At 41.1% G+C, this 13,201-nt stretch overlaps 1 protein-coding gene across 1 annotated transcript in view; it reads left to right on the top strand.

Moving 5' to 3' along the window:
* The window catches only part of LOC308290019 (ribonuclease inhibitor-like), a gene marked incomplete at both ends in the record, with an annotated part of 51,657 nt that overhangs the window by 14,375 nt on the left and 24,081 nt on the right, over window positions 1–13,201 (top strand). The window lies entirely within an intron of this gene.

Here is a 13,201-nt window from a genome sequence, read left to right on the forward strand (position 1 = left end):
CAGTCACCACACAACCGATAATCCACGACACTGAAGCGAAGCCACCCCACGCAAGAGTTGATCAGACCTTAACGTCTAGGATGGACCAAAGCTCTAACGATACTGCAGGACCCCCTCCCCAAAATAATTCCCTGACCCAGAGGTTGAGAACCACTGCTTTAACTAACCAGAACAAAAAAATAAGCCATGTGCATAGATTACACAGATTATGAGTTCCATTTGGTTCCATTTGTATATAGTCACTAGTAAGACTACCCTAAGCATAAAGTAACACGTAGGATTTACTTTCACACATATTCACAGTATTTAAAGCCTTGCCTTGTACAGACTGCATACAAACAAACCAACTGACTGTGGGGGGAGGGGCAGCTTCTCACTCACACAGTTTTGAGTGAGTGCAGTGAGGGAGATGGGGGATGGGGGATGGGCAGGCAGCACAGGTGAATTTGATCAGTGGCTGATTGCATTGCAAGCTAGTAATCAGCAAGTGGGCTACAGTGGAAAGAATGAGTGAAAGGGTTTCCCTGCACAAGGTGAAATCTTTGAAAAGAGTGGAGGAGAGCTTAACTCAAATTGGTTAACAATCGGCAGACAAACAGGCAGGCAGACAGACAGACAGACAGACAGACAGACAGACAGACAGACAGACAGACAGACAGACAGACAATGTTAATTTAACCTTGCATCATGAGACTTAGTGTTCATTTTGTTCCATTTGTACTGTCAGAGCAGTGTAGATGTTGTTGACTAAAACTATGACGAAAAGTATTTGTCGATTGCATTTCTTTCACTGACAAAAACTAAATAAAAACTAAGCTGTGATGACTAAAACTAAGACTAATTATATTGACAATTTCGTCAACAAAATCAAAACTAGACTAAAACGTTAGGGAGGGACTAGTGGAGTAGAGAGTCATTTTATGTTTGGTTGTTCTCAAGTGTTGCGTGCTGAAAATAGCAGATCTACAAGCTCACAACGTGTCGCGCAACGCGTTGTGAGCTTGTAGATCTGCTATTTTCAGCACACAACCAAGTGTAAAATCACTCATTACGATGCCATCAAGGCCTGCCAAAATACATTTTAGTTGACTAAATGAACTGTAGATTTAGTCGCCTAAAAATGTATGATATTTAGTCGACTAAAATTAGACTAAAACTAAAACTCTTCAGGTCACTAAATTATGACAAAACTAAATCAAAATTTGTTGTCAAAAACAACAGTGTCAGAGTCCCTGGGCCTGAACAGTGGTTCTCAAAGTGGATTCCAACCTGGAATTCACTTTGAGAACCACTGTGTGAACAGAATATGAAAATTTTTACATAACAGCATGGTAGCAATATCAGAATAATGATAGTTGACAAAGTAACCATCTTGGTGGTGCCGGTGGTGATAACATTAATATCCAAAGAAAACATTTGCCTTGTCATGGCATGTTCGGGGACATCATGAGCATTTAGCAATACAAAAGATTTGCATTCATTCAACCTTTATTTAATTTCTCGAAAAGATCAATTGAGGGAGATCCTCATTTACTACTTTATTGAAAATAGATGTTTTGATTTATGTAAATGTGGGGGTTTCTGGACTAACGCTGGTATTAAACATAATTCTGGAAAAAGTAGCCTATTTATACATTTGCAGGCAACTGAATAATGGGGATGCAGTAACGCACTGTAGCTTATGAGATACTGCAAATCAATTATCAAATTATAATTGCCATAATTATTCCTTGCAGCTACAAAAATGATGTCATACAACATGTAACTCAACATTAAAGTAGGGCTGGGTGATAAATCTCAGACCTGACTTTCTTTTTTTTTAAGATTAGTTTTTTGGGCTTTTTATGCCTTTATTTGTTAGGATAGTAGACAGACAGGAAATGGGGAGAGAGATGGGGAATGACATGTGGCAAAGGTCGTCCGGATCGGGAATCGAACCGGCGACCTGCATACCTAGACTTGTGGATCTGCTATATTTTAAAGATTCACTTAATTTTTCTTCCTGTGCATTTACCCGCTGGAAAAAACAATGTCATTGCTTAATTGCAGTGCACTTAAAACTGACCCAAAAACAACAAATGTATCGATAATTTATACCTACAATCGACAGGCTGCAGTCTAAGGCAGATTTTGGTTTCGGAAAATGATTTGAAAAATGCTCCCTTCAAATGTTCTGGGTAGCTATAATCACTGTAGCAGGTCCCCCAGCAGCAACGTTTCACCATGGCCGTAATAATGTAATATAAATGTTTTTGATATTAATTTGCCTATATACCAGTAAGACTCCCTAATCGGGTCACATTTATGATCGGCTACTTTTGACTATTTTCCCATATTTTTTTCCCAGGGGGTCCGTGGGGAGCCCTGGCGGTGGCTGGGCCCCTGGGTACCCCCTGGGTGCTGGCCCCGTCTCTCCCGGTCGATGGGGGGCCAAGGTACGGGCTTTTTAGCGGGCTATGGGAGCCAACTTTGGGTGGAAGTGTTTTGCTACGCTGTCGTCCAATCCTCACAGTTAGGGAGAGGGCTTTGCGACAGATCAATCATGCAGTAATCATGCAGATCTACAAGCTCGCAGCACGAAGCATTGTGAGCTTGTAGATCGTCTATTTTTTGGCAAAGAGATTTGGTAGAGAGTGAAAAACTACTGTATGAAGTACATATATTATGTACCTTTTACCAATTATAGAGGGTTTAAATAGTACTGGATATGCAGCTCGGCAAATAAAAGGTGAATTGATCCCAGTGTATGACAGAGGATGATATCACGATAAATTAAATCTCCACAATATGATTATTGTGAGTGTTTTTTATCACGATAAACGATAATATCGTATATTGTCCCATCCCTACGGTCTGAGGTGCTTTGGCGGTCTTCCCCGAATTTTGTCTGATTACAGCGGGGCAGGGCTACATTCCTGTGTCCCACAAAAAATAAATGTTGAACCTTGTTCATGATTGGTGTGTTTTTCAGCTATAGTTTTTGGTCTTATAACCCTTCCAGTAAATCTCTTATGAAAATCTCTAAAGAAGTCAAGAATAACAGACGAGCTGTAAAGTTAACTTCACAAAGCTTAAGTCTATTGACCCCTCAGTCATGACATTTTCAATGTCCCCCTTCGACCAAGATGGATGAAAATGCTAGTTTGTTCACTGCAGAACTTTATTAACAGTAGCTCAACATTGAAGATGTTGAAATCACATCTCTCAGCCTGTTCTCAGGCCTGCTAAGTCACACACAGTAGTCATATTGCATTGAATTGTAGTTTACCATCTCAGTGGCACCAACAACACTTAGTTAGTGAGCTTTGTATCGATGTCATTCCAGTCCGGCATGTTTACTGGCTTATATTCCACTTGTATGGTTGATCCTGAGGGCAAGTCAGGTGTTGAAACAGTAACACACCACTGTAGGCAAGAGACATTGACCGAAGTGCTGTACATGGTGCATAAATGACAAACAGGCCTACCAGTAAGACTCCCTAATCGGGAGATAAGCGACCGTCAGGTCACATGTATACACAAAGACGGATGTAACTGGCATTGGTTCCTAGTTGTGTGGACAATGTATAGTTTTGGTTGGCTCAGAGAATGTGGGGTGTACCGATTTTCGTGATTTTAGGGCAAAATTTGTAGGAGCAGTGTCAAAAAATGTGTTTGAAAAAATCGGCCTGATGGGGGCGCTATATGGGACAGATCCATGTTGATGACATGAGTGTAGACATACTGTGTAGCGATTTGCGCAGGAAAATTAAGGAACATTAAAAGCCAGCGAAAAAACAAATGTGTCTTAGGAAGAGATTTAAAAACATCAATAGAATGCCTTGTTTGTGTTTAGCTATGTCACATTTAATCACATTTGACCCTTAAATACCCTGCAGTGACATATTTTCATGTGTTTAATTGCAGCTGTCCTGTTAATGTAGTTAGTCCTGTTAATTCACATGGGCGGAGCTTAGAACCTAATTATCTAATGTCCTCCTAATGTAGGATTTTGTCAGATTGTTAAAACTTGAGTTGTGTTGAGTTTATTCAACTTTTGAAGTGAAATATGTGTTCTATGGCTCAAAATAGATTTTTTGACATGCTCCACATATTAGTAAAGCAAGTGGAAAGTGGTGTCCTGCTAATGTTGTAAACCGCAGGTTTGAGCTAAAGGGTCCTGCTAAACCACATCTACCAGTATAGGTGTGTGTGTGTGTGTGTGTGTGTGTGTGTGTGTGTGTGTGTGTGCGCATGCGTACATGCGTGCAGTGGTAAAAGTATTCAACATTTTAAAGAGGTTGTGCCATAGTTTTAATCTTTTTCTGTTGTGTGTCTATGGAGTTAACATTACTCTAATAGAGCAACAGGTGGGGTTATAATATGCTAACCCTGTGCATTGTTGGCTTCTTCCTGAAAGCCTCTGATCCGATATGAATGAAAAACACTGACATAATGACATCATCATATCATCCCCTCCCCTTTTTACCATTCAACAACTTCAGCTGGGTCACTACCCACCTGACAACCAGGCATACTTAACTAGTAAGACGCCTCAGGGCGACATGCGACCTCGCCCTAAAGGTAGAGCTCGAGCCAATTCTTGGACATCTGGCCAGTGATGTATATCGGACCAATTACCCATATGTGGAGATCAATGTACTGTATATAGTACATCCCTTTTATGCCCATACATGGAGATCCCTTGAACCAGCCGCACAGATATGGGCTGTCTTCATCCATATATGGGCATTCCCGTATGAAGTCCTGTTAGATATGGGCTTAATATTGATGACATCAGGGATCTCCATACTGTATATGGGCATAAAAGGGAATCTGTTAGGGTGGTTCCCATGACATCACAACATATAATACATTTTACCTGCTCACATTCGGTCAAGAACTTATTTTAAACTGTTCAAAATTGCGCTGTCCTCTTAACTCGAGATTACCTTATATAACTACATACCCAAATGATCCATCACATGCTCTGTACTTTTGTATTACTTTCCTAAGTGTTGTCCTTTTTGTTTTGTTTTGTAGTAGCCTATGTTTTGTTTTGCTTTGTCCTGTTTTTGTTTTTTTGTTGTTGTCTCTCTGTCTTGATGATGTTGTCTTAATCATATGTGAACGTTCTATGTGTATATGTAACACAGAAGAAGTTGCTCGCACTCAATTAATTTCCTTTTCACATGTTTTATTTACCTCTATGGACAGGAGCAAACGTAGGTCAAAACGTGTACGTCTGCTCCTGTCCATAGAGGTAAATAAAACATGTGAAAACATGTGTGTTATTTTGAGCTGTGCACCAAAAAGACTTCATCTAATTAGGAGTGTTTTGCGGGCTTTCTGCTCTATTGCAGATCTCTTTCTACTATGTGTATATGTATAACATGTATGATGTTTGTAAATCTGTGGGAGCTCCTCGAAAACGAGATGATACATCTCAAGGGGTTATTCCTAATAAAATAATTTCTATATATATTATGCCCATACATGGAGATCCCTATTTGAACCAGCCACTCAGATATGGGCTGTGCCTTGGCCATCTGGCCAGTGATATTTAAAGGAGGGTAGCAGCAACATTTCCTTATCTAAATAATGACGCCTATCTCTCAAAGACCCTCGTAAGGATGTCCAAATAAATGTTAAATAAATAAAAGACATAGGCACATTTTAAGTTATGATCAGTTTCTCTCTCTACACCCTCTACTTCCCTATACTTCGGGACCACGCCTCTTCCGTGACGTCCCTTTATGTCAGAGCGTTGATAATGCCTCGTTCTCAGTCAGACAGACAGACAGACAGACAGACAGACAGACAGACAGACACCCTCCCCTTTAAGCTACAAATGACAGTGGCCGGTTTTCCCAAAGCGCAGTCGTACAAGCCCGTCGTAGGACACTCCGGTACGACGACGAAGCTGTTTCCCAAATGCGCCTCTCTCAAAACAGGCTACGCATGCCCTTAGGCTGGCCAGAGCCTTGTATTATAGAGTTCTGCCAACTCTGCCCCCATGTGAACGGAGATGATGCAACTCTGCACCGACTCTCCTTGAATGGCTCTGGGTCCTGATTGATCCCCACAACCAGCTGCGCTCGCAAATGAATTTCAGCTGTTGTGTGATCGAGAAAGAAGTAGAAAACAATGCTGAAAATTAACAAACTTGTTGGTACTAACTGACGACACAGACCCCTTGTTTTGATTTTAAACTATTCTTGGAAGATTTAACGGCTGCACAAAATAGCCCAGTTGTTTTAATTTTAAACTACGACTTAACTGTTCTTCTAGTAAATCATCCTACGACTTAACTGTTCTTCTAGTAAATCATCCTACATATTTATATAAGCTACCATGAGACTATATTATAGAGCTTTGATTTTCAAAGTGGGTCCGGGTACCCCAAGAGGTCCTTGATATGTGGCGATGCACTTAAACAGGAGTCGAACCCGAGGCTTTGACTCATCAGTCTAACATACAGTCCACCAAGCCAACAGCGGTGGCAACAAGGTTGAAGTAGGAACCAAATGAACCCTCATCATGGGTGTAACTCAGAGAGTGTACTGTACAATTAAATGGTCCCATTTTTACATGCACGTAGCAGGCTACATACCCAAGATGAGGGTCCATTTGGTTCATATAACTTCCTAACTAAATACAACAGCCCTGCCAATAAAATTCAGCGCTCGATTGGCGCGATGGCTTATGTGTTGGACTGACAAGTGGAAACTCCGGGTTCTATCCCCGCTTCCGTGCAGTATTATATATCATTTAGCCACACTTTGAGAACGAATGGGGAGCTCTTCATATGTTTATGTAAGTATTTGTGTTGTGGTGCGCTCTCTCAAGCAACCCAACAGACGCATAACATAACAAATATATAGTTCCTCTTTTTTTTTCCTTTCTTTTTTCCCCTCACTATATTACTTCTTTTTATAGCAGGTGTGTAGCCTAAGCTAGCTACTCTGCCATCCACTTGACTTAGATCGATTTTTTATATACTTTTAGAGTTATACTTATAGTGATCAGCTTCACTACAAAGGGTTTAAGGGCGCCCCAGTTCACCTTTAAAAAAAACCTTCGTAAGACAGGTCTGCGTGATTGACAGGAGCCTTCAGAGGTTCTTCTACGATCGTCCTGGAGACTTTACGATGGGTTTTCTGAAGTCATTCCTAAGGTGTGCTCACCCATCGTAGCAGCCCATTTGGTTCCATTGTACACTCTCGACCGGTTTCCTGAAAGCCGCCGTAGCCTTGATTGACAGGAGCCTTCATAACAGTTTTGCTGCTACGATGGGTCTTACGACCATCCTAAAGCTTAAGATCGCTTTGGGAAACCCGGCCAGTATTAATGTAGAACGGATTGCAAGCCAATTTCACCAACAACAACAATGATAATAATAGGCTAATAATAATAATACATATATTATTATAATACATGAATTTACATTAATAATATTTTTGGGAAGTATTACATTCATTTTGGGACGGTTACATTTGTATTTTGGTACGGTCCTGGTACGTTGGTGAAAAAAGTTAGTCTGAAGCCCTTTCCTATACAAACCCAAAGTGACTATAGATTAATCGAAAACACCTGTCATTGGTTTTTGTGTCTCATACTGCTCTCCTAATAGTTGAGGGGGCTGTGTTTTTTCATGAATAATAATAAATAAATAAAAAAGAAAGAAAGAGAGAAAACATGCATGGCCCCTCATGCATTAGGAAGGCAGTATGAGTCACCAAACCGAGGACGGGTGTTTTCGACAAATCTAACATTATTAAAACAAAGTTTGAAGTTACAATGGGTTAGTAATAGAATTAATAGAATTACATGAATATAAAATATCTAAATACAGAATGGAGCAACTTAAAAACCTTCTGGGGTGTTAACAAAAACCCGAATAGACGATAAAATGACCCAACATATTTTTTGAAAGTGAAATCTTTTATAGGTTATGACATGCCCTGTACGTTACATGGTGTCTCTAAAGACAGTCTGAAAACAGAGGGTGGGACGTATCACAGAAAATTAGGAAGTGACCTCAACATTATTTGTCTTTTATTTGTAAATCTGTTTATATACTACATATATCACCCTTCTTACCACAACATTTCATGTGAAGTATGTTTATTAGGGCTGGGATGCGATTAACATTTTTTTATCGAATTAATTACAGGCTTTGTAATTAACTCTTATACTGCTTTGGACGTTCCTGTTCGCCCCAATTCTCAAGAGACCTCCGCGCCAATACGGCGCTCGTTCGCGTTCGTTCGTTCGTTCGTTAACCTTGTTGAAGCTGATGAGGGGTCGCGCCGCCGTGTACTGTAAACACATTTTCCGCGGTGATGGTGTAAAAAATCCATTATGCGTTAACATCAACGGAGACCAATTCACTTCCTTGTTGATTTCCTCTGGCTGTAAGGCTCTGTGGCCAGTGACTGGTCTGAATGTACGGCAACACATAACAGGCAAATTCACATTCATTCTCGCATGACGCCGCCCTCTGCTGCCTGGCAGACCAAAGTGCACTATTGCACAATCAAAAAAAATCAAAAAATCAAAAAATAAATGTCTGTCTATCTACTATAACGTCGCAAAGGTAAGCCGCTTTTTGATGGCACCAGACCCAATAAATAAATAAATAATCTGGCAGTAGGAGAGTTAATTAATTACAATTAATCACATTTTAATCGCATATTAATATTTGACCCGAGAAGCATTTTTTTGTACGAGTGAATCAACAAGTGAGTTTTTTAAATCTAAATTTGGCATCCACTGGGTCAAGCAAAGCGCTCTGATCGGCTACTTCTCCCTTTGCGTTTGTTGTCTCTTCTTGGTTGGTGCATCGCTATGATCGGTAGGCCCGAAACTGAAGTTTCTGTGGTGCAAAAACTACGTGCGATTAAAATGCGTTATTTTTTCTAATCGTGTTAATTTCCTGTAATTAATTAATCTCAATTAACTCATTCCCCGCCTCCCCCGATAGTCCCGAGAAAATCCCAATGTCGTTCCCCGCCAGGCCCGATAGTCCCGAGAATTTGCTTTTATATAATGTAATGTTTAATTACATTCTTCCACAGCCCGTTACAAAGTCTGAGCCTTTTATCTTAAAGGGAACCTAAAATATCACACATCAAAGTAAGTGTGTTTGAAAAAAATACTGTAATAATGTATAAATTGCAATACAAATGTATAAATCTCCCCATAACCCACAGTGAACTGGCAAAAGACGCATTTGAGCTCAAAAGGCTGGCTGCCGGAAAAAAAAAGAGAAGAAAAAAAAGTGTGAGAACAGCTGTGTGTGTGTGTGTGTGTGTGTGTGTGTGTGTGTGTGTGTGTGTGTGTGTGTGTGTGTGTGTGTGTGTGTGTGTGTGTGTGTGTGTGTGTGTGCTTCCCTCCAGGACCACTATATCTCTGTTTCAGTGGTCCCTGTTGGACCCCCTGATGGTGTTCAGTCCCATAAAAAAACAGTGCTATCAGTGAGATCTGCCTCTCTCTCTCTCTCTCTCTCTCAAGACACAAAACACACAATTATCGCCAATTCGCCATATAAATGCTTCTAAAACGTACCTGATAATGATGATGGTTGATTTGAATCCACACCCTGGGTTATAATCCATATATCCAGGCTATAATATTAGTTTTGTAATGGTATTTAGTCCACAAACTTTAGTCCACAAACAAGCCATGATCGCCTTTGCAAAGGTGGGGGTCCCTGGTCGCCTTTCTAACGGAACCAATAAGGGGTCCGCGGGTCCAACGCTTCGCCGACCTCCCAGAGCAGTGCGGAGTTACATAACATTGTAAAATCAATCAATAAGCCGATCATTTGTTACATAAAGTTCACATGATCCAGTTGCAGGGACAAGTGGTCCCTGTCGATGGGGTCTCACAAAGGGGGTCCCCTGGTCTCCAGCCAACACTTAGGGAACCAGGTGGGCGTGGGGGTCCCTGGCCCACGCTCCACCAAAACAAGCATCAACTACAGCCAACAAGCGATCGATCAACTACAGCCTCGCCTCGTTAGCAAACTGCGTCTGCCCTGCTCTTGCCAGGGCAGTGCAGAGGATTTTTTAGGGGCAGGGGGAGACATTTTCTAACATGTGCTAGAATGTGAAAATAGCAGATCTACAAGCTCTACAAGCTCTCAAAGTGTCGCAGAGCGACGTGTTGAGAGATTGCTGATCACCTTGTTGAACAAATGTCATAGCAATCCATTCTAGAGGTGTATTCTAGAAGTGTTATTGCGACCGTCAGGGAGCAGTTTACTATGAAAACCTCCACCGGCCGTCCGTCGGTCGGTCACACGTCACACGTCACACCTTTGCCCTGCTCATATCTCCGCATCAGTATATAGGGCTTGTTTGTTTATTGTATGACATCACGCCACATCATCAGCTGTGGACTCTGTGATGTCATCGTATCGCATCAGTATATAGGGCTTGTTTGTTTATTGTATGACATCACGCCACATCATCAGCTGTGGACTCTGTGATGTCATCGTATCTCCATATATGGCCATCTCCGTATATGGAGATATAAGTCGTCCATGCCCAAGTATGGGCTGGTGAGGTCAGACTTTGTGTGATGCGTAGGTTATCTCAATATATGGAGATTCAACATTCCAGGCAATGCTCTCTTCCCTGGTGAGAATTGCCCCTTTATATAGGGCTTGTTTGTGTATTGTATGACATCACGCCACATCATCAGCTGTGGACTCTGTGATGTCATCGTATCTCCATATATGGCCATCTCCGTATATGGAGATATAAGTCGTCCATGCCCAAGTATGGGCTGGTGAGGTCAGACTTTGTGTGATGCGTAGGTTATCTCCATATATGGAGATTCAACATTCCAGGTGTAACTATGGCTACCCGTATGACGTGAGAGGTGGAGGTTGTGATATTTGTGGAGATAAGCGACCAACGGTCGCTTATCTCCCGATTAGGGAGTCTTACTGGTTGTAAAGACTCATGCCCCCTTTGATGTCAATGTGTGTGTGTGCACCTGTAGGCCTACAGAGCGCAACTAGCATTTACACACAGAAACAGAGAGACAGCGCCCCCAAGTGACTTGTAGCAGACTTGTAGAATACTGTAGCAGTAATAGTATATCAATGTGAACTTGCTGTTTTTGGTCAGACATAGCATATAAAAATATTTTTCTCTGCATTTTTCTAAACAGAAAATTCTAAAAATAATTCCTATTACATAATTACATTAGTACACTTATCTGATAAGTGCCTGACGCCATAAATACAAATATCAACTGAGTTATTCGCTCGAAAAGCCATCAATCACAAAAAGGTCAATATCTCCAGTTCTTTCAATTATAGCTGGATTTTGGTCAAAAATTGCTATTTTGAGATGGCTGCAACTATAGAAAAAAAAGCTTTTTATTTATTTATTTTATTTTTCGGTGAGACTAGAGTTTGTCCTGTTTCATTTGAGGTTCTGTATGACATTGTCGAAAAAATACAGAATTTAGGAAAAATGTCAATATAAAAAAAAATATATCAATTTTTTTATTAAACAAAATGGCAGGAGAGCCATACAGTCAATGTTAAAATGGCGGCCAATGTGTTAATCAGTTAAAGTGCCAGCCCTAATGTTTATGCTTATTCATTGTAATTATAGATTGTTTTGTTCATTTTGCACACTGGGTCTGACAGCCTGTCTGCCAATGTCATCATGAACTTAGCCCGGGCTCAGTGCATCTCAGAGCAGCCTTGCTGGCCAGGGCTCATCAGAGCTCCTTCAAGACGCTCTCTTCTCCTCTGTGTCGGGGAATACATGCCCAATGGTCAGGGTTGTGTTTATATTATTGTTTGCTTGAAATGGATGTAACACACACACACACACACACACACACACACACACACACACACACACACACACACACACACACACACACACACACACACACACACAAACATAGCAAGGATTGAGACACATGCACGAACATGCATACTTATACATTTGTGAACAAACTCTTCATTTATAACATCCAAGAGAACAATAAACATAAACCTACCATTGGTCTGAGAGCATTCATTCACGGTGTCGCTTCTCCCATCTCTCCGAGAGGTGAGAGCTAATGCGGAGAGTTGCGTGAGTGCATCATGCAGGACAAGTTACATGTTCAGCTCAGTCAACAATCACTGTGACATGATCCACAACAAACACAAACCTGTTCAGTGACAGTCCAGTCAGTGTCCACGACTCCACAGCTCGCATCACAAAACCTTCCTCCTCCTGCTTGGCTGCTCCTCCCCGTCCCACCAGAGTAATCACAGACTGAGAGACGAGAGATACAGACTGCTGATCGTGTGCGTTCTGCTCTGTGTTAGATAGACAGAAGATTTTCTCTGACTTTATGTTGCCCATCCCCACAGATATTTTCCAGAAACATGCTCCACACAAATGACGTTCTAACCTCCATCTTCCCAGTGACTTTTGTTTGTTTATTTAATTATTTGATTACTACATTAAATACCCTTTGTTTAGCAATTTTGAAAATGTTCTTTTCACAGAAACAAAGGTTTCATGGTCATGATTCACTGACATCCTGGATGGCTTGGTTCTACACTTAACATAATTGTTATAAATATTTTCGTAAGTCTATGAGGAAATTAACCAGTAGGTTAAACCGCACCCACAACGATAGTCTATGTGCGAGAACAGATGATAATATGGATTTGGGAGCGTAATTACAATGCATGTCTCATTAAAAACAATATACAGTATATTTTAAAGTGGGACTGCCCCATAAGTCGAACCGTTGGGTTGAACAGCATCGGCAGGTTAGATAATCACTCGCATCACGGTTACTGAGGTTAAGTTTAGGGTTAGAGTTAGGCATAGTTTTACTGAGGTTAGGATTAGGGTTTGGGTTAGAGTTTGGTGGTCGATCTAAAGGGTGTTCGACCTAATGACATGTTACCATTTTAAAGTTGAAGGGCAAATACGCAGTGTAGCGGACCCCACCGAAGACTTGAACTGATGATGATTAAGTTATTAAAATCCAAGACCAACGTAAGAACTGAAAAGACAGTACAAAAACAAAAAATTGGGTTCTTTACACACAGTATATATTTTTAAGTTCGGGTCCTCTCTGATCCTTGTGTGTGTAAATGCATTTCAGAATGCACAGAACGGACCCGAGGCAATTTGACCCTACCCTACCCTGCTCCCGACAAGTCAATATTTTAGACGCGAACCGG

Source organism: Nannobrachium achirus (genome assembly GCF_963921795.1).
Source record: "Nannobrachium achirus genome assembly, chromosome: 1".
Taxonomy (NCBI): domain Eukaryota; kingdom Metazoa; phylum Chordata; class Actinopteri; order Myctophiformes; family Myctophidae; genus Nannobrachium; species Nannobrachium achirus.